This window comes from Rattus norvegicus, chromosome 4 (genome assembly GCF_036323735.1).
Source record: "Rattus norvegicus strain BN/NHsdMcwi chromosome 4, GRCr8, whole genome shotgun sequence".
NCBI lineage: Eukaryota > Metazoa > Chordata > Mammalia > Rodentia > Muridae > Rattus > Rattus norvegicus.
In genome coordinates this window covers 35,480,387-35,502,025 of record NC_086022.1, presented here as the reverse complement: position 1 = coordinate 35,502,025, position 21,639 = coordinate 35,480,387, and positions in this window count along the sequence as shown.

The following is a 21,639-nucleotide window of genomic DNA, read 5'->3' as shown; positions in this document are numbered from 1 at the left end:
GTTATATTTCCATGCTCAGAATAATCCCAGCTGAGAAGTCTCTTCCCAAGAGTGTCAATTTCTCGTTTATCCAAAAAAAAAAAAAAAAGTCAGCAATGTGGATACTCAGGTTTTACTCCCTGTACAGAGAACCTGTTCACAATTGTAACTATTAAAAAGTCTACTAGGAGATGGGTTGGTGGCCCCATCCTCCAACCAGGGGCCTTGCCTAACCTCTGAATATGGACTGCACAGGTTGTCCCTCTGCTTTGTTGGGCATTACAGCTAATCTCACCCCTGTTGGGTCCTGGGAGCCTCTTGCTTTCCTGGCATCTGGGATTTGGTGGCTGCTGCTAGTTCCCCCTTCCCCCATTGCTACACACCTCTGTTCAAATTTCTGATCCTGTGTATATCATAACCATCTCCTCTCATACCTGATCCTGCCCCACCCATTTCCTCCCTCTCCCTCCATTCTACTTTCAAGTCCCTCCTACCCCCTGCCTCCCATGAGTATTTTGTACCCCCTTCTAAGAAGGACTGCAGCATCCACATTTTGGTCTTCCTTCTTGAGCTTCATATCGTCTGTGAATTGTATCTTGGATATTCTAAGCCTTGGGCTAATATCCACTTATCAATGAATGCATACTATGTATGTTCTTTTGTGACTGGGTTACCTCACTCAGGATGATATTTTCTAGTTCATCCATTTGCCTACGAATTTCATAAACTCGTTGTTTTTGATAGCTGAGTAATATTCCATTGTGTAGATGTACCACATTTTCTGTATCCATTCCTCTGTTGAAGAACATCTGGGTTCTTTCCAGCTTCTGGCTGTTATAAATAAGGATACTATGAACATAGTGGAGCATGTGTCCTTGTTATATGTTGGAGCATCTTTTGGTTATATACTCAGGAGTGGTATAGCTGAGTCCTCAGGTACTATGTCCAATTTTCTGAGGGACCGCCACTGATTGAACTGATTTCCAAAGTGGTTGTACCAGCTTGCAATCCCACCAAAAAGGGAGGAGTGGTCCTCTTTCTCCACATCTCTCCAGCATCTGCTGTCACCTGAGTTTTTGATCTTAGTCATTCTGACTGCTGGGAGGTAGAATCTTAGGGTTGTTTTGATTTGCATTTCCCTTATGACTAGTGGCGTTAAACGTCCTTTAGGTACTTCCCAGCCATTCAATATTCTCAGCTGAGAGTTCTCTATTTAGCTATGCACCCCATTTTTAATAGGGTTATTTGGTTCTCTGTAGACTAACTTCTTGAATTCTTTGTATATATTGGATATTAGTCTTCTATTTGATGTAGGATTGCTCAGTCTAAAGGAAGTAAAGGGACAAAGAGTGGAGCAGAGACTGAAGGAAAGGCCATCCAGAGACTCCCTCATATGGAGATCCATCCCATATGCAGCCACCAAACCCAGTCACTATTGCTGTTGCTAAGAAATGCTTGCTGACAGGAGCCTGATAAGGATGTCTCCTGAGAGGCTCTGCCAGAGCCCTACTGATACAGATGAGGATGCTTACAGCTAACCATCAGACTGAGCATGGGAATTCCAGTGGAGGAGTTAGAAAAAGGACTGAAGGAGCTGAAAGGGTTTGCAACCCCATAGAAAGAACAACAATATCAACCAACCAGACCCTGCTAAACCACCAACCAATGAATTCACATGGAGGGACCCATGGCTCCAGCCACATATGTAGTAGAGGATGACATTGTCTGGCATCAATAGGAAGAGAAGTCCTTGGTCCTGGGAAGGCTCATTTCCCTAGTGTAGGGAAATGCCAGGGCAATGAGGTAAGAGTGGGTGGGTGAGAGGGGGAGGATCCTCATAGAAACAGGGGGTGAGGGGATGGGATGGGGGGTTTCTGTAGGGGAAACTGGGAAGGGGAATAACATTTGGAATATAAGTATATAAAATATCCAAGAAAAAAGAAAAAAGTTTACTTTGAACATATACCCTGAGTAAGGGAAAGCTAATTGATTTAGTTTATGATTGAGAATTAAAAGAGTAAACTGGGTTGCTGGCATGGTGAGCCCATCAGTAAATCTGTTGTGCAAGCAAAGGGCCCCGAATTCAATCCCTAGTACCCACATATTAAACCTTAGCTTGAGGGCTGGGGAAATAACTCAATGGGTAGGAGAGCTTGCAGTACAAGCAAAAGGACCGGAGTTTGCATTCTCACCAACCAGTTAGAACTAGGTATGATTGCCCATTCCTAAAACCCCAGGATTGGAGGGCAGAGACAGGCTGAGGCTGGGCAACCAGCATGGTGGAAACAGGTTCAGGTTCAGACCTTATCTCAAAACCAAACAAACAAAATGGTGGCAAACAATAGAGGAAGACAACCAACATCCTACATGCATGCATGCATGTAGAGAAACTTGTTAGGAAATAAAATGAAGAGTGATTGAAAGAGCCTGGCAATGACTTCCAGCTTCCACATGTGTACACATACATATGTGCACTCAAGCCACATACACGAGTATGATATAGTAGCCGACCCCTAGAATCCTAACACTTGGGAGGTAGAGGCAGAATGATCATTCAGAAGTCCCAGCTAGCCAGGGATAGATACAAGACTCTGATTCCCACAACAGAAATGACCCTTGAAAAACTAAAGGGAAATGTCTTCTTCATGGCAGAAGAACTTCATAGCTACATCAGTTATATAGTTATACATAGGTGTGGCTGATCCATGTTCCTTTGGCACAGTATAAAATTGAAGGAAACCTAGATAATGAGGAAGAAGGTAGATTCGAAAGTGGCATTTTGCTCACAAATGACATGTTAACTTTGAAAAGTTGTTTCATACAATCATTTAACTTTTTTTCCCTCTATTTCTTACAAACAGCAACTGGGGAAAGGTTAAAGTGTCTACAGCCTGCTGTACCCTGAAGGCTCTTTGTGGAACTCTATCTGGAACCTAAGGCAAAGGGTTATTGTGTCCTACCAGATGAGGTCTGTGACCTAATGATGGTTCACAACCCATCTTTCTTTCCTCCAAACCTAAGTGAGCTACAACACCAGGCTTCATGGAAGTAGATGCTTCACTTATTTTTTAAATACTTTTTAGGCATTGAGAAGCCCATGTTAAATTTCTTTAGTATAAAAATATATGCTAGAGTCTACTTTATCAGCTTATCAAGTGGTGTGTACTTCAAGGTTTTCTCTTTTTTTAATTAGAATATTTTTTATTTACATTTCAAATGTTATCCCCTTTTCTGGTTTACTGTCCATAACCTCCTTATCCCATCCCCTCTACCCCTGCTTCTATGAGGGTGCTCCCCCACTCCCCCAACCACCCACACCTTCCCGACTCTCCACCCTGACATTCCCCTACACTGGGGGTGGGCAGCCTTGGCAGGACCAAGGACTTCTCCTCCCATTGGTGCCCAACAAGGCCATCCTCTGCTACATATGCAGCTGGAGCCATGGGTTTATCCATGTGTATGCTCTGATTGGTGGTTTATTCCCTGGGAGCTCTGGTTGGTTGGTATTGTTATTCTTATGAGGTTGCAAACTCCTTCAACTCCTTCAATTCTTTCTCTAAGGGACCTGTTCTCAGGACAATGATTGTGGGCATCCATGTCTACATTTGTCAGGCTCAGGCAAAGCCTCTCAGTAAACAGCTATATCAGGCTCCTGTCAGCATGCACTTCTTGGCATCAGCAACATTGTCTGGGATGAAGCCTACTTCATCATGGTGAATTATCATTTTGGATAATTCATGGATTCAGGTTAAGAGAATTTTATTGAGTATTTTTACATCGATATTCATAAGGGAAATTGGTATGAAGTTCTCTTTGCTTGTTGGGTCTTTGTGTGGTTTAGGTGTAAGCGTAATTGTGGCTTCATAGAAGGTAATGAGTAGTGTTTCTTCTGTTTCTATTTTGTGGAATAGTTTGGAGAATATTGATGTTAGGTCTTCTATGAAGGTCTGATAGAATTCTGCACTAAAGCCATCTGATCCTGGGCTTTCTTTTGTTGGGAGACATTTAATAACTGCTATTAGTTATTAAAATATTTCTTTATGAGTTATGGGAGTGTTTACATGGTTTATCTGATAGCGATTTAACTTTAGTACTTGGTGTCTGTCTAGAAAATTGTCCATTTCATCCAGATTCTACAGTTTTGTTGAGTATAGGCTTTTGTCAGATCTGATAATTTTTTTGGATTTCCTCAGTTTCTGTTGTCATGTCTCCATTTTCATATCTGATTTTGTTAATTTGGATATTCATATTCCTCTCTCTCTCTCTCTCTCTCTCTCTCTCTCTCCCTCTCTCTCTCTCTGCCCTCTTGTTACTCTGGCTAAGGATTTATCTATCGGGGTTGTGGATTTAGCTCAGCGGTAGAGCGCTTGCCTAGCAAACGCAAGGCCCTGGGTTCGGTCCCCAGCTCCGAAAAAAAGAAAAAAAAAAGGAAAAAAAAAGGATTTATGTGAATGCTTCACTCCTTCTTTAAATGAGGAAAAAGAATACCCTTGGCAGGGAAGGGAGAGGCAAAGATTAAAACAGAGACTAAAGGAACACCCATTCGGAGCCTGCCCCACATGTGGCCCATACATATACAGCCACCCAATTAGACAAGATGGATGAAGCAAAGAAGTGCAGACCGACAGGAGCCGGATGTAGATCGCTCCTGAGAGACACAGCCAGAATACAGCAAATACAGAGGCGAATGCCAGCAGCAAACCACTGAACTGAGAATAGGTCCCCCGTTGAAGGAATCAGAGAAAGAACTGGAAGAGCTTGAAGGGGCTCGAGACCCCAAAAGTACAACAATGTCAAGCAACCAGAGCTTCCAGGGACTAAGCCACTACCTAAAGACTATACATGGACTGACCCTGGACTCTGACCCCATAGGTAGCAATGAATATCCTAGTAAGAGCACCAGTGGAAGGGGAAGCCCTGGGTCCTGCTAAGACTGAACCCCCAGTGAACTAGACTATGGGGGGAGGGCGGCAATGGGGGGAGGGTTGGGAGGGGAACACCCATAAGGAAGGGGAGGGGGGAGGGGGATGTTTGCCCGGAAACCGGGAAAGGGAATAACACTTGAAATGTATATAAGAAATACTCAAGTTAATAAAAAAAAAAAAAAAAGAAAAAAAAAAGGATTTATCTATCTTGTTGATTCTCTCAAAGAACCAGCTCCTGGTTTTGTTGATTCTTTGTATAGTTCTTCTTGTTTCTACTTGGTTGATTTCAGCTCTGAGTTTGATTATTTCCCACAGTGCCCTCCTTTTGGGTGTATTTGCTTCTTTTTATTCTAGAGCTTTTAGTTGTGCTGTTAAGCTGCTAGTATACACTCTCTCCAGTTTTTTTTGAAGGCACTGAGATCTATGAGTTTTCCTCTTAGCACAGCTTTCATTGTTTCCCATAGGTTTGGGTATGTTGTGCCTTCATTTTCATTAAATTCTAAAACGTCTTTAATTTCTTTCTTTATTTCTTCCTTGACCAGGTTATCATTGAGTAGAGCATTGTTCAGCTTCTATGTGTATGTGGGCTTCCTGTAATTTTTGTTGTTATTGAAGACCAGTCTTGGTCCATGGTGATCTGATAGGCTGCATGGATTATTTCTGTCATCTTGTATCTGTTGAGGTCTGTTTTGTGACCAATTATATGGTTAATTCTGGAGAAGGTACCATGAGGTGGTGAGAAGAAAGTATATTCTTTGTTTTAGGATGGAATGTTCTATAAATATCTGTTAAATCCATTTGGTTCATAACTTCTGTTAGTTTCTCTGTCTCTGTTTAGTTTCTGTTTCCATGATCTATCCATTGATGATAGTGGGGTGTTGTAGTCTCCCACTATTATTTTGTGAGGTGCAATATGTGCTTTGAACTATAAAGGTTTCTTTAATGAATGTAGGTGCCCTGGCATTTGGAGAATAGATATTCAGAATTGAGAGTTAATCTTGATGGATTTTTTCCTTTGATGAATATGAAGTGTCCTTCCTTAATTTTTTTTGATAACTTTTGGTTGAAAGTTGATTTTATTTGATGTTAGAATGGCTACTCCAGCTTATTTCTTGGGACCATTTGCTTGAAAAATTGTTCTCCAGGCCTTTACAATGAGGTAGTGCCTGTCTTTGTCACAGAGGTGTATTTCCTGTATGCAGCAAAACACTGGGTCCTCTTTGTGTATCCAGTCTGTTAGTCTATGTCTTTTTATGGAGAAATTGAGCCCATTGAGGTTGAGAGATATTAGGGACCATTGATTGTTGTTTCCTGTTATTTTTGTTGTTATAGGTGGAATTATGTTTGTGTGGCTATCTCTTTTGGGTTAATTGAAGTTAGATTACTTTCTTACTTTTCTATGGTGTAGTTTCCCTCCTTGTGTTGGAGTTTTCCATCTATTATCCTTTGTATGGCTGGACTAAGATATTGTGTAAATTTGGTTTTGTCAAGGAATATCTTGGTTTCTCCCTCTATGATAATTGAGAGTTTTGCTGGTTATAGTAGACTGGGGTGGCATTTGTGTTATCTTAGGGTCTGTATGGCATCTGCCCAGGATCTTCTGGCTTTCGTAGTCTCTGGTGAGAAGTCTGGTGTAATTCTGATAGATCTGCCTTTATATGTTACTTGACCTTTTTCCCTTACTGCTTTTAATATTCTTTGTTTTGTGCATTTGGTGTTTTGACTATTATGTCGTGGGAGGAATTTCTTTTCTGGTCCAATCTATTTAGAATTCTGTATGCTTCTTGTATGTTTATGGGCATCTCTTTCTTTAAGTTAAGGAAATTTTCTTCTATAATTTTGTTGAAGATATTTACTGGCCCTTTAAGTTGGGAATCTTTGCTGTCTTCTATACCTAATATCCTTAAGTTTGAACTTCTCATTGTGTCCTGGATTTCCTGGATGTTTTGGGTAAGAGCTTTCTGTGTTTTGCATTTTCTTTGATGGTTGTGTTAATGTTTTCTATATTATCTTCTGCCCCTGAGACTCTCTATTTTATAACTTGTATTCTGTTGGCAGTGTTTGCATCTATGGCTCCTGATCTCTTTCCTAGGTTTTCTATCTCCAGAGTTGTCTTCCTTTGTGATTTCTTTATTGTTTCTATTTCCACTTTTAGGTCCTGGGTTCAATTCCTTCACCTGTTTGGTTGATTTTTGTGTTTCCTCTTTAAGGGCTTCTACTTGTTTGCCTGTGTTGTCCTATATTTCTTTAAGGAAATTAGTTATGTTCTTCTTAAAGTCCTCTAATATCTTCATGAGTTGTGATTTTTAAATCAAAATCCTGCTTTTCTTGTGTGTTGGGTGTCTAGGACTTGCTGTGGTGGGAGGACTGGGTTCTGATGATGTCAAGTGGCCTTGGTTTCTGTTGCTTAGGTTCTTGCCCTTGCCTCTCTCTCACCATCTGCTTATCTCTGGTGTTAGTTGGTCTTGTTGTCTCTGACCCTTCTGTAAGCTTGTGTGTCAGCACTACTGGGAGACCAACTCTCTCTCCAAGGGTACATGGAGCTGTGGCACAGTATCAGATCAGGGTAAAAGTGGAAATTGGAAGGTTCCTGTCTCAGACTGCTCCTTGGTTCCTGTGTCCTGAGGGCTCCAGGTGGGTTATTCTTGGGCCAGGAATGTGAGCAGAAGTGGTGGTCTCACCTGTGCTCTCAGAGTTTCAGCACTTCTAAGAATCCAACTCTCTCCCAGCATGACCTGCATACAGAGAGCTGTGCACAGGGTCAGCCAGTTCAAGGTTTTCTGCAGAAGGTTCTAGTGATGACTTACAGACTACTTTCTCCTCCATAAGCTCTAATGTCTAAGGGGAACAAGGGACCCTTCAGGTCTTTGATCAGATATTCTGCACTTTTTGTTCTTGTTTTATTTGGGGTTTTGTTTTTCTTAAGAGGAGTTTGGTTTTTGTTTCTGGTTTGAATTGACACAGAATCTCGTTGTGCAGCCAAGACTTACCTCAAACTCAGGATTCTCCTGCCTCAGCCTCCTGAGTTCTGGGATTTCAGGCTGCTGAATAAACTAATCATAGAAAAAAATCACCCTAGTGAGAAACGATTCATGAACTGTGCATACTCGTTTTGTGAGGTATTGGCAAAAGCAGAAGGAAAACCCAAACCCCTTGTAGAGTTTAATTATTTCCAAAGAGTAACAAAAATAACTCAGTCAGGCTGCCCGGGGATGTATAACTTACTGCAAATGAGGCTTGCTTTCTAAGAATGGTGGCCATGGGGGAACCAAATGCTTAGCAAGATGTAACTGAACACTCGCAGTCCATCCCATTCTGCTATCTCGTGAAAAGCACAATTTGCCAGTAGTGGGAATAATGATGATAATGATGCGAATTAATAAACTTCTAGTGAAACCTCCATTCAAGCACATGCTGAGTAATTTAATTAGCCCTGGCTGCACTTTCTCTGTCAATTCCAAACTTACGAGGATTGGATTGTTAAGTACATTTTTTTTTGACTCTGTGAGTCTGAGAAGTTTATTTTTACCTGGCAAATTATTTTAAACGTGAGACAAAGCAGGGCAGCATTGGTGAAATCACACAGGAAGCGCATGTCCTTGTTCCCGGAGCCTGGGCCCTAGCAACAGGGACCCCTGTGCATAAAGAGCCGGTGTGAGTTTCAGACCCCAGGCCTGCTCTAAATCAAGGGAATGGGAGAAATTGGAAATGACATCATTTACCCAGGGGCCTTTGCCATGGAGTTTCTCTTCTTTCTTTTACTTTTTCTTTTTTTTTTTTTAAACTTTTACATCAGACTCAAAATTCACTGGCTTCATTAACATGTGTGTCTCTGTATTAGGCAAGAGGATGTTATTAACAAGGGATAGTCCCCCCACACAAACCTTTTTTAAAATTTTATTTGCTTGTGTTCTCCCTCTCCCTACCCCTAAATACCTATTATATCTTTCCTCTCAAGACTAAGTGGCATCCTGTGCTGACTTTCTTGTACACTCTGAGGAAATACATTTCTTTATGTGCCCAGTTTTGGAAACAAAGCCATGGCGCCGTGGAAGATGCTTGGTGCATCCTTGTCTCCTATTTACCCACAACTCCTTCCTTCCCCTTTAAACCTTATAGTTTTAGAGCAAAGGCGGGAATGATGAAAAATAACTGTTTTGTGTGTGAGGCTGAGGATGATTGTCCCTGAAACTGATATGTCTATCTGATAACAAAAACTGTCCTAGCCTCCCACAGAAGACAAGCCGGGGGCCTGGGGAGAACAAAGCCTGCCTCTGAGAGGAGTAGGGAATGGTGGGGGTCATGTGCAGTCTCTCATCCCTGTGGCACCAGCCGGAGCCCACAAACCATTTTATCATCTTCAGCCCTAGGAGATCAAGAGAGGCGGTGTTTGGAGGGTCGCCCTCAAGGCTGAGTTAAGGATTTGGTCTTTTGTTTGCCCCAGGGACTTCTTTCCCCTCGTCTGCTCCTAGGACACCCAGCTCCATGGGCTGAGACAGGGAATGCTTCTGGGCCACATTGCTTTTCTTCCTGGTCTGGTGTCTGGGGAGGTCCTCATTAGGACACATATCCCTCAGGGTCTCTACTCTCTGAATAAATTCAGAGCCGTTTATTGGTAGCTGGACACAAGAAGAATTTTTTTCTTTTTATATTAAGAATCTGTTTCTCCTTCCAATCAAAATCACTTTTGGCTGTTGTCTGTAGAAAGTTTGCACACTGTATGTATTAAAAACCTTAAAAACGGGTCTGGGGATTTAGCTCAGTGGTAGAGCGCTTACCTAGGAAGCGCAAGGCCCTGGGTTCGGTCCCCAGCTCCGAAAAAAAAGAACCAAAAAAAAAAAAAAAAAAACCTTAAAAACATTTTTCGGTCCCATGGAGAGGTCTAGCATTCAGAGAGTTGCTCTAATGTTGTCAAAAGTAATATGAATATCTGCAAAATATGTTTTATCCAAGTGTATAAAGCTTAGGTGTATATTGTCTAAATTGCTGGCAATAAAATGTTAATAATAAACTGTTAATGGCATGCAATGTGTTTTAGGAGGAAGATGAGAAAACATATTTAAGATCAATTGATGGCTATGAAACTTTAAATGTTACTAAAATCTTTTTAGTTGTTACTAAAATCTTTTTAATTGTGTGTTTCTTGGATCATCTGGAGAGCTTCATTATTTTACCAATGTCTAAGCCCTGTTCAGGACCCCAACAAGCAAAGCAAGTAGGCTATCAGGGTATTATAGGGTCCCTTCCTTCTCACACACTAGCTAGATAATTAGATCAGTGAGAGAATGAAAATGCAGATACTTTCCTCCAATCACTCCAAGGTGCGGTTAAGGAGAAGGGTTTTATTGTAGTTATGAGAAAGAGAACAGTGAGAGGCATCTGGAAGAGTCCAGACTGAACCTGGCCATGAGACGAGAGATGGAGGGAAGGGGAGTAGCCAAGGACCAGGAGAGCACGCACACAGCTGAAGTGGCAGGTTTATACAGATAGGAAGTAGACGCTAGGGAAAGGGAGTGAAGCCCAGTGCCTAGGCTGGAGAGAGATGGGATGGGATGGGGGCGGGGGGGGGGGGCGGGGGGATTCTAGGAGGAGCCACTGGCACCAAATCAGCCTTGTCCAGGGTTACTTTGGTGTCCCCCACTAAGAATCCTCACTGGGATTCTGAAAAGCACAGATTCCTGCTGTGAAATAACCTTCCTTCTACTCTTCTCTCAGCAAATTTTGTGTCTTCACCCTGTCCAGAGGGAACCCCTCTTACTGGTGTGCGTCTCGCTCTCTCAAGTGCACTTTTCTATAGGCCTGTGAGTCTCTTAATTGTGGTAGGCAGCAATTTCATATCCAGCAACTCATTAAATCAGGATATCTGACATGGTATCCCTGGAATACGGCCAGAGGGTTAGTTTTCTAGCAAGTTCTCAAAGGACACTGACACTACTGCCATGCAAAAATGGAAGAACAGGGAGCCATCAATAGGAATAAGGGGCTGGGTGATAAATTCAACTAACTTCCTGAGGTGGACAGAGGTGGTAGGTGAGGAGTGTTCCCTACACAGACTAACAAAGAAAGCAGCCTGTGCAAGGTAGCTTTTGACCACTTGAAATGCAGTCATGATGACTGAGGACATACACTTCAAATTTTAATTTTAATTAATTAAATTTAAAATAGAAAACTGATAGTTGATCTAGCTAGGGAAAACCTTTAAATGTGGGCAAGCACAAGGAATGTCTTCAATACAACTTTTATACTAATTTAATGCAGGTCAAATATTTCCTATGAAACTCTACATGACAGATATTAAATTTTTAGCATGAGCCCAGCATGATTGCTTAGACCTGTAATCTCAGCACTCCATAGAGGTAGGTAGGAAGATTTCATTTTTATTTGAGGGCAGTTAAAGGCTACACATACTTTGTCTCAAAAGTGAAACAAAATACTTAGTGTAAAATAGAATTTAATAGCTTGCCAGTAATTCTCATATATGTCAGAACTGTTGGTGAAGGTCTATGATCTCAGCTACCGAACCAGGAGGACTTCAAGTTAAAGACTGATTGGACAACAGAGTAGACTTAGGTCAGTCTCAATGGCTAGAGCTATAGTTCAATTGTAAATTTATTTCTTTGTATGTTCTAGGTTCTGGGTTCTAGGTTCTATCCTCAACAACAGACAAAAATACACACACACACAGAGCACGTTGAAGTAATTTTGCTATATTTGCTAAATATATTAATTATATAAAACAGGGTTGTTAACTGTACAGAAATAATTTCTTTTTACTCATTAATGTGCCCACTAGATAACTTGAAATGACCTATAGCAGTCATATTCCTACTGGACAGCATGCTGTATATTGAACGGTGTACACTAGAACAGCCATGAGATACATGTTGCTACTTAATTTCAGTCAAGAAAAATTACTTAGAATGTACCTCTGGCTCAGTAGCTACATTTTAAGCCTTTAATTTAAGCCTGTCTCACTCCATCGATAGAGACCATTGGCATCATGACAGGGGACTCTATTGAACAGCTGTGGTCTGTCTTTTCAATAAATTCAGAGATAAGATCTTTTCCTATATCGGGGAGAAGATTACTAAAGCTAAAATGGCAAGGGAGGTAAAGAAGACTATAATGGACACGGTATAAAATGAAAACTCAGTGAGACAACGAACAGTTTCCTAAGTTAAAGACAGTAAGTAGAAGAAAGTCCAACAGAAAGATGTCTAAGGATGCAGTGTTGAGGTTGCCTCTCCTCCCTGCCTCCTTCCTTCCCTCCCTACCTCTTTCCCTCCCTCCCCCCCTTTCCTCCCACCCTCCCTCTGTTCATCCTTCACTCCTTCTGGGACAGAATCTCACTGTGACAAAATGGGCTGAAGCCTGCAATGCTCCCACCTCAGCCGGGGCTTACAAACACGCAATAAGTGGAACCACTCCCAGTGGGATAAAGGCTGAGATGCATCGGAGGGTAGATGAGTCTAGCAGTGACAGTGAATGACACTAACAGGATCTTAATGCCATGATTTGAGTTTATGAGGATGAGAGCTGGTAACAGAAGAAGATAGCTGCTGGAGATTGTCAAGGCCAGAAGTTGGTAGATAACTATGGTCTGAAAAGGGGAAAATTAACCCAAGTTGATGATTAGAATTCCAAGACATGGGGGAAAGACAGAGAAGTGCTGACCATAGTGTTTGTGGGAAGGAAGGGTTATACTGTTTCGTGAAGCAGCCTTGGACGTCCTCAGACAACCACGACTTTCCTTTTGTAATCTGTGAGGCACCATGTATGTCTCTGGTGAAGTTCTGTAGGTTTTAGACCATGATGTTTTATAGCCCTTAACCCCCTCCAGCCCCACCACCTAGTGCACAAACATGCCATATATTTATCACACAGAGATGTATATGATGGTTAGAATAATGCTTCCTTCCTTTCTCTTAGTTTCCAAATTTCAAGAAATTTATGTCAAATCAAGGTTAATACTCTTATAAACCAAATCCACAGAGTAAAGGTAAATCTGAAGACACTCAGTAAAACCCTACATATCTCTACCCTTCCCATCTTCTTGTTCAGTTTTCAATCAAAAATTGGAATGAAAGCATCCTTGGGGCAATGTCCAAGAGCTGAGTCATGCCATCATTACACAAAGAATTTGAACAACAGAAGGATGAGTTCATCATAAAGATGAGACGAATGGACTGGACTGAGCACTTCAATCCCATTCACAGTGTGCTGACTTTCCACAAGGTGCTGTGCTCAGTTCTGTATATGTGTACAGTCCTGGAAATGAACCCAAGGTAAAGTGCAAATATGAACACCAAGGGGTAAAAGAGGCATGACCAGTGAATTCCAATGGCCCGATTCTCGGGGCAGAGCCACCAGGTGATAGAAGCATTGGCTGATCAGACCAAACTCCAAAGTCTAGCATAGAGAAAGCTAAACAAGAGAAACTACATCCATCTACACAAAGACAACAGTCTGAATGCCATGACTGATATTTTAATCCCTCAGTATGCAGAGGTCAGGGATTTATGTGCCAGGAGTGGATCAGTCACGCAAATATAATGGTAATGGAGAGCTTGTGCCTGGGGCAATGTGTCAGCCTGTGTCATCTTGGATGTCCCAGACACTGCACACGACACATGCCAGGATATCCGAAATGCTAACATCCACTTCCTTCTTACTGGGCTCAACATCCTTTTCAGGGATAATTAACCATTTGGTGAAATTGATTTTGAAAAGAGGGGAAACAAAGACCACGTTTGATTTATTTATTTCTCCTCTTTCCCTAAGATCTCTTTCCCCTCTGTACTCTGTATAGTTCAAGTTGGTGATGTAAACAATTGACTCTCATTTTGTTCTTGAATTTTGGGTAACTCTATAGTCAAAGGGCCATCTGGATACATTCCTTGAAACTCTCCTATCTATGTTTCTAGACCGTTGGTGGAGACGTGCAGTCCGAATTCCGCACAGTATTCTGGGAAAGGCATGGCAGTGAAATGGAAAAACTTAGCGTACCCAGATAGGCCTCCATTTGGGGCTGCACATTTGGATATGTGAGGCCAAATCCTCATTCCATGGGGCTCTGGGGAAGCTTTGGTCAGCATGTAATTCGGTGTGGGTTGGGCAAGGAAAAGACAGGAGAACATGAAACTGCCAAGTTTGAAGCCTGTTACGCAGTTGTGACCTGACCTAGAATGTGGTGCCGAGTTGTGTGTGGGGAACGCAACCATAAAGAGGCAGCTGTGGTCTTATTAGTCGTGAACTCGAGATTGTTTTTACAGAAGATGAATTGCCCCTAAATGATTGATCTGGTATTTGGAGGAAATGCTGTTCTCTGCTTCTCCTAAATGGAGACACTAACCAGATGCTTGTCCTACACCCAGAATGGGCATTTGTGGTGTGGCTTGTACCATGGTCTACTATAGGATAATGACCTCAGACTGACAGTTCCCCTTTAAGTAGCAAAGTTGCATTTTTCATCTTACTATTATATGCCGAGGCACTGAAAACAACCTTCATCCTTTCATGTGACACATGTGAGTGCCAGGTTTAAGCTGATAAAAGCTGGAAGGAGCTTTTTCTGAGAGGTATGAGTGAGGGTGGAAATAGGAATATTCAGTAAGAGACAGTAACTCCTCCTAGAGGACAATCAGAGATGGACTCAATACAATTTTAAACAAGGGGACATGGCTGTCACTCTGCACTGGGAGGTTTTACTGTAAATAAGTTGTTCGGGTGATAGATTAGATTTGCCAGCTTCAGCATTGCCCGGCAGGGTCTAGCCTGGAGAATTAGGGGGCTCACAGGAAAATTAGTAGGTGGAGAAGGAAGCCTCCACCCTAGGTCAGCTAGTCAAACTCCAAACTGATAAGTAGCCAGGACAGGAGAGTTAAGGTATGGGTGAACCCAGTGTCCTGGTCCCTGCCTTCTTCCTAGCCACAGACAAATAAAATCCCGAAGCTTCTGCTGAACAACTTTGCACAATTGTAGACATGGCACCCTCCAACTTCTGTCCAAAGTCAAAATTAAGAGTATAGGTTTTCTTCTTTGTTCTTCCCTAACCTTTACCGTCAGACTAGACTTTCTTCTGAGCCTTCTACCTTCCTTGTGGACATTTCAATCTTTGTAGGGGGTGACAGGGTAGTAAACCACATGACTGAGGTGTCTTGGTCTTGAACATGAAGATTATTTCCAGATGTGAACTCTAAGGAGTCAAGTGTTAGATCAGCTGTTTGATGAGAATAAAAGCCTTGAGGGTAACCCTTCCAACTTGAATAGCATTTGATTACCACAGAGCACATTTGCTCTGGGCTCATCTGGTTATCACAGAAGCTGTATGGAATGGGTGAGGCAGGTATTCATCCCCAACACTACAGGTGAAGAGACGGAGCTCACAGCTCACTCTACCCCATAGGAAGACTCTCTCTGTTTCTCTGTCTCGGTCTCACTCTGTCTCTCTCTGTCTCTCTCTCTGTCTCTGTCTCTCTCTGTCTCTGTCTCTCTCTCTGTCTCTCTCTGTCTCTGTCTCTCTCTCTCTCTGTCTCTCTCTCTCTCTCTCTCTCACACACACACACACACACACAGAGCTTAGTAGCTTAGTGCAATATCAGGCTTGATCTGGGTTTGCCATGCCACCCAGCCCTGTTCTACAAAAGAATATGGAATGACAAGGGACCAGTAGCATCATCTGACCTCATCTAATTATCTCTGATGCCTCCTTCAGCTGTGGTTTCCTCCAATGAGATCATTATAACATTTTCTTTCTGGTTCCTACAGTTGCATGCCTTGGAATGCATCAAAGTCTTTCCTAACAGGAACTTCTTACCAGCACAACTTGGATAGGAACAGGTTTTGGTTCACATCAGATAAAAGCCAGGCTGATGATTACAAAGCCCATCACATGATTCCTCTTTCCACCTTCCCCCTTTCCTTACAAGCACATGACTGAAAGGCAGTCTGTTTTGCTAGCCACCACCAAGAAAACAAGCTTGCTCCTTTTAGTCTACGTGTGATGTTGCTCTGGGAAGAACTGGTTACAGGATATGCCTCTGGACTCCTATAGAGTTTTAGGCAGTGTGCAAAGGCTTTGGAGACATTTTCAGGACAGAGTTTTGTTTTTCTTTTGAATTACAGAATCTTTATCATAATCTAAGATGTTAGGAGAGTCTTGTACGATAGCTCTCTACCTAGAATACCCAGGTAGGTCATTCTCTCACTTCCTTTGACTATTCACTTCCAACCATATCTTTCAATAAGCCCTCATCCCCATTCCATACCCTATTTAAAATCCTCAGCCTACCTACCTTCACTACATTGCTGATCTCCTGTGCATTGCCCTACAATTCCTTTGCCTATAGCATGTACTACCGAAAGCACCACGTAACTTACCTATTCCATTTGTCTGCACTTCATTGCCTGTCTCCTTCTTGAATTAAGTTCTAAGAGGGGACAGAGTTCGGCTTTTATTGTGGCTACATCTCAAGTACTTCAAGCAGTAATTGCTCAAAAATACTTTGTTAGATCATTAATGTTCTCTCATCAATGTATTTCACAGCCCTCTTAGACTTCCAGAATGTTCTTTTTCTTGTTCTTTTTCTTACTAGTGTTTCTTATGTAATATAACTCCAAAATCCCTAATTAGCCTCTACTTGTAAATAATTCCACCATGCTAATTGATCTTTAGAACTAAAAGGGACATTTATTAAGCACAGAGGCTCAAGATAATGTCTCTCACATATAGGGATTTGTTATTCAACCATATTTGGTTAGTTCTTTTAAAACTGCCTATAGAGCACCAAATCAGGTGAGACCAAGGATTATTTCTTATTCATAAAAATAAGTGGATGGTTTTGTTATTTTGATAATTATGAAATGCTTTTTCACCATCATCGTTGGCCACCAACTTCCTTCTCTCTACTTTTTGTCACAATCATGGCCAACTCATGTGTGTTACCTAAAATACCATGCAGAGGTCAGTAGCTATTTCTGTGTATATTAAAGGAAATATAATCTATTCAGAATAAAATATGGTGGAAAGAAATTGAGCACAGGAACAGATAATCACCCATGTAGGCCATTGCATATATAATCTGAACGTTATCCTACAGAATATATTGGATGCTATTGGAACACACTGTGGAAAGGGGAGTTGGTATGAAACTCCATGTAAGGTTGATCACAATATTTTTATTAGTTAATAGAGAATCATCTTCCCAGTAGGTCAAGCTGCTCATGGAACTACATTATTAACTGATAATTACATAATGATTATAAATGTAAAGTGAATGAACTTGGGTCTATTTTACTGGCAGTGATGATAGTCCTGACTCTAGTTAGCAAAGATACAAACACTAGACCAGATGTTCACACTAGCAGGTACTCACATATTGAGGTAAATCTCTTGTCTTGATGTAATGATAACATATTTTTGTGTTAATGGTCACTTTGACATTTTTATCATCATAGCATTATGTATATATACGTATATATATATATATATATACATATGAAGTTTACATGTTAAAGTATGCTGGTCTACAAGCTTCCAGCATATTGTAAAGGTCATTATACCTTATATTCATTGCTATGTGGTAACACTGAAAAGACTCTCAAATCACAGTGTTGAATAAGGAGACTGTAGTGTGACTCCCCCTCAACACATATATCTTCATATATGTATGTATTCAAGGAGAATGGATTACTCACATTATTTATAAAACTAAGCCGAGTGTGATTTTTGTCAAGCCCAAACACTGAATCTTTTATCCCACATGTGTATTGGATGCTCTATTACTGTACATGAGTACAGCAAATGTATTCTTTCGGTTTAGAATATAGCTTTCATCGTGTAGTAAAATCGATCAGTCCTTACAACTGTGGTATTGTCTTTTCATTCTATGCTGAGAATTTAAACACACATATACTAAGCCTATAGCAAGTTGTGTCTGCTTACATTTTAAAACGTCTAAGTTACTTATACTATATTTAAGTGACAATGGCATTCAGGTATGTGGCACAGAGCAATGATCATGTAGAATGGCATTAGAAATTTGTTCAATATAACCATTTGCTGCTATCTTGAACATATAAAACACTTTGTTAGCACAAAGAAACAACTATCGGGGAGATCAAAGGCCAAGAATAGATCATTCGCATAACAGAACTTTCAGGTATTTAGAAATACAAAACCTTTCTCAATCTCTAGTGGCCACAAAGATACAGGTTAAAAATATTGAGATTCTGATTTTCAGCTTTCAGGTTGGCACAAACTAAAAGAAACACATTATAAACGTTGAAGTGAGTTTCAAGAAAGGAATGATACAGTTGGAGTGTAACCTCACAATGTTTTGAGAGATTTATCTTTTTAGAGCTCTTTCATAGTTACAGTAAAATTGAAGGGAGGTACAGAAACATCCATAATCTTCTTGCCTCTATGTAAGCAGCCTCCCCTTTTTGAACAAACCCTACCAAAGTGGAACCTTTGTTATAATTACTAGACGTACATGGATAAATCACTAACCAAGGTCATGGTAACATGAGGATTTCCTCTTGGTATTGGTCATCCTGTGGATTTGGACAGGGGTGTATAGTGGTACATTATACACCCTCACCATATCAAGAATATTTTCACTGCTCAAAAAATACTTGCTGGAAATATATGTCCTTCCCTCTTCTCAGTCATCTTAATCAGGGTTCTATTGCTGTGAACAGACACCATGACCAAGGCAACTCTTATAAAGGGCAACATTTAATTGGGGCTGACTACAGGTTCAGAGGTTTAGTCCATTATCATCAAACCAGGAAACATGGCAGCGTCCAGGCAGGCATGGTGCTGAAGAAGGGGCTGAGAGTTCTACATCTTGTTCCAAAGGCAGCCAGGAGGAGACTGTCACCCAGGAGGCTAGGAGGAGGAGGGTCTCAAAGGTCATCCCTACAGTGACATGCGTCCTCCAGCCATGTCAGTCTACAGAAACCTTTTTCCTAACCTTTCCCTGTACCCATGGTTTACTCGCTTCTACAGTGTCACACAGTAACTCTACAGCGCTCATACTGTTTTGATTGGTTTCATTCACTTAGCAATATGGCATGAAATGACTTCCATGTCTTTAATGGCTTAGTGGCTCTTTCTTTTTAGTGCTGAATAATGTCTCACTGTCTAGACATACCACACTAGGATGTCTGTCTACTCACCCAATGGGGGTTATCTCTCCTAGCTTTGGGGCACTCAGGGATTATTGCTTTTGTGCTATTTACCTGGTTTCCTCACATCCTCCTCCTTCTCCAAGACAAAATTTTTTACTTGTGTGAAAATAGAGTCATCTTGGCTTGGGGTTCATCCTAGTGATCTTCACTTGATCATCTACAAAAAAAAGGAGAAGAAAGAAAAAGAAAGAAAAGAAAAAGAAAAAGAAAATCCACTTCCAAAATGGATTAGTAGATCCATATTAGTAGAAATTCTGAAGTTAGGACTTCAACCAACATTGCTGATCAGGCATCAGGGAAAGAAGTTGGGTTATAGTTTCATTCTTAGGCTTCCTTGCTTATCTACTGTATTTCTGGTTTGGTTCCTTATTTATTAAATACCGAAAATGTGATCACCCTTTCTGACTCACTTGTCCTTTCTCACACTACCTGTTCGTAGAACCAGACCTTTTCAGTCTTTCTGTGCATTTCTACTTCATCACACGAATAAGCAGAACACGTGTTTTTATCAACAATGGCGGAGAGTTGAAGGTATCACTTCCTAACAGAAGCAGGTCAAGAAATCATACACACATCACAGCTCCTGGGGAAGCTTTGCTTGAGTCTGTTTCTCTTTTCTCACTAATCCCTCACAATGCCCCTGCTTCATAACGTAATTTAGCGAAATTAAGCTCAAACAGCCCCAAATTACGTAATTAATTACATTTGGCTTCAATTACATTGACTAATTGGTCCAAGCCTGCTCACAGACTACCTATAGCCTAAGGTGGAGTAAGCAGGTGGTAGAGGTTCATTAACTTCGTTTGTAGCAGCTAATTTGGTTTTTTGAAATTGTTACAAATCTCCGCTGAATCCCAACAAACATCAGGTGTATGTCACTTAGCCCACGTATACTGTGCTATATACGGTCACGTGACTTTACATCAAGGGGTCTTTGTTGTATTGATCCTGTACTACAACCCCTACCATCAAACTCTCCACACTCATCCATTCCAATAAAGCCAAGTTCATTTTTCTGACATGGACTAATGGTGATCTTGGCCTCAGAGGCAAGGGTTGGGTTGTGGGAACAGTAGGAATGACTGCATATCCCAGGAGCTCAGTCTCCCACAGTCACATCTCCTCAACAGTTCAGAATGAGTCATGTTGATGAAATGGTTGCCGTGAATCTAGGACTTTAGGTCCTGGCTATTCAAACCGCCCTTCCAAGTGTCTTTGAGCTTCAGAAATGCAGAATTAAGGGTGAACACTACATAAAAATCTGCAATCTAATGAATATCCTAGTAAGAGCACCAGTGGAAGGGGAAGCCCTGGGTCCTGCTAAGACTGAACCCCCAGTGAACTAGTCTATGGGGGGAGGGCGGCAATGGGGGGAGGGTTGGGAGGGGAACACCCATAAGGAAGGGGAGGGGGGAGGGGGATGTTTGCCCGGAAACCGGGAAAGGGAATAACACTCGAAATGTATATAAGAAATACTCAAGTTAATAAAAAAAAAAAAGAAAAAAGAAAAAAAAATCTGCAATCTAACAGGCTACCTTGTATGCATTAGACTTTTAAGGATCCCCACCTTAAACAGAGCTTTGTGAAATTGAGTTCACATTATATAATGTGTGGCTTTCAGACTAGAAATCAGTGGGAAGCCTAGAGAGAAGACAGTGACAAAGAGTAATGATCTCTTCACACATGGTTCTCCTGTCTCCATTGCTCCTAGAGTTCCAGTCTCATTTCCTCTACCAGTTTGCACCGTGTCCTCCAGCTGAGTAGATATGCTAACTCTTCCTTAGACAAATGCCATCTATTCCTCCTAATGTGACTTGCTAGCATGGCGGCTTGGGGTTCTTTACATTGCTGTAGCTAGACTTAAATAAAACACTGTTTGGAGTGTATTGAGACTTGCACAATAGAATTCTGTATGTTCACATTTCTGTACAACAATCACGCACATCGACCTTCTGAACATGTTCATCTTTCCCATTGGAAACTCTGTGCAAATTAGACACCAACTCCGCATTTCTGTTGCCCATGCTACTGTCCTATTTTCTGTCTCAATGCATTTATCTATCCTAGACGTCTCATATGCGTGGCATCTCCAACATATGCATGGATGGAGCAATGCATATGGTGCTTATCATTTTTAATACATAGTCATGTCTTCCAGTTGGTGCATGTTGCAGCATGCATCAGAATATTCCTCGTTGGTAAAACTGACCAATACTAAACTGTGCGTGCCATGTTTTGTTCTGTATTACTATGAACCCTTGGGTTATCTCCACGATTTCTGCTGTGCATGCAGCTGTGAACACAGGCATGTCAATTATAATTTAGGTTTCCGTAACTGTTGAGCGCTATGAACATAAAGTCAGAGCATCTAAAGAGGAGTGGTTCCATGTCAAAACTCGTAGTGTGGATCGTTCATCAAACTTCAGATAAATGAAATTCTGGTCATCAGTTCTCTAATCGCTGTAGCATATGCTCATTAATGTGAAAAGGGAACTCAGGCAACGTAAAGGGACACAGTAGAACTCTAACATCAGCACGTATG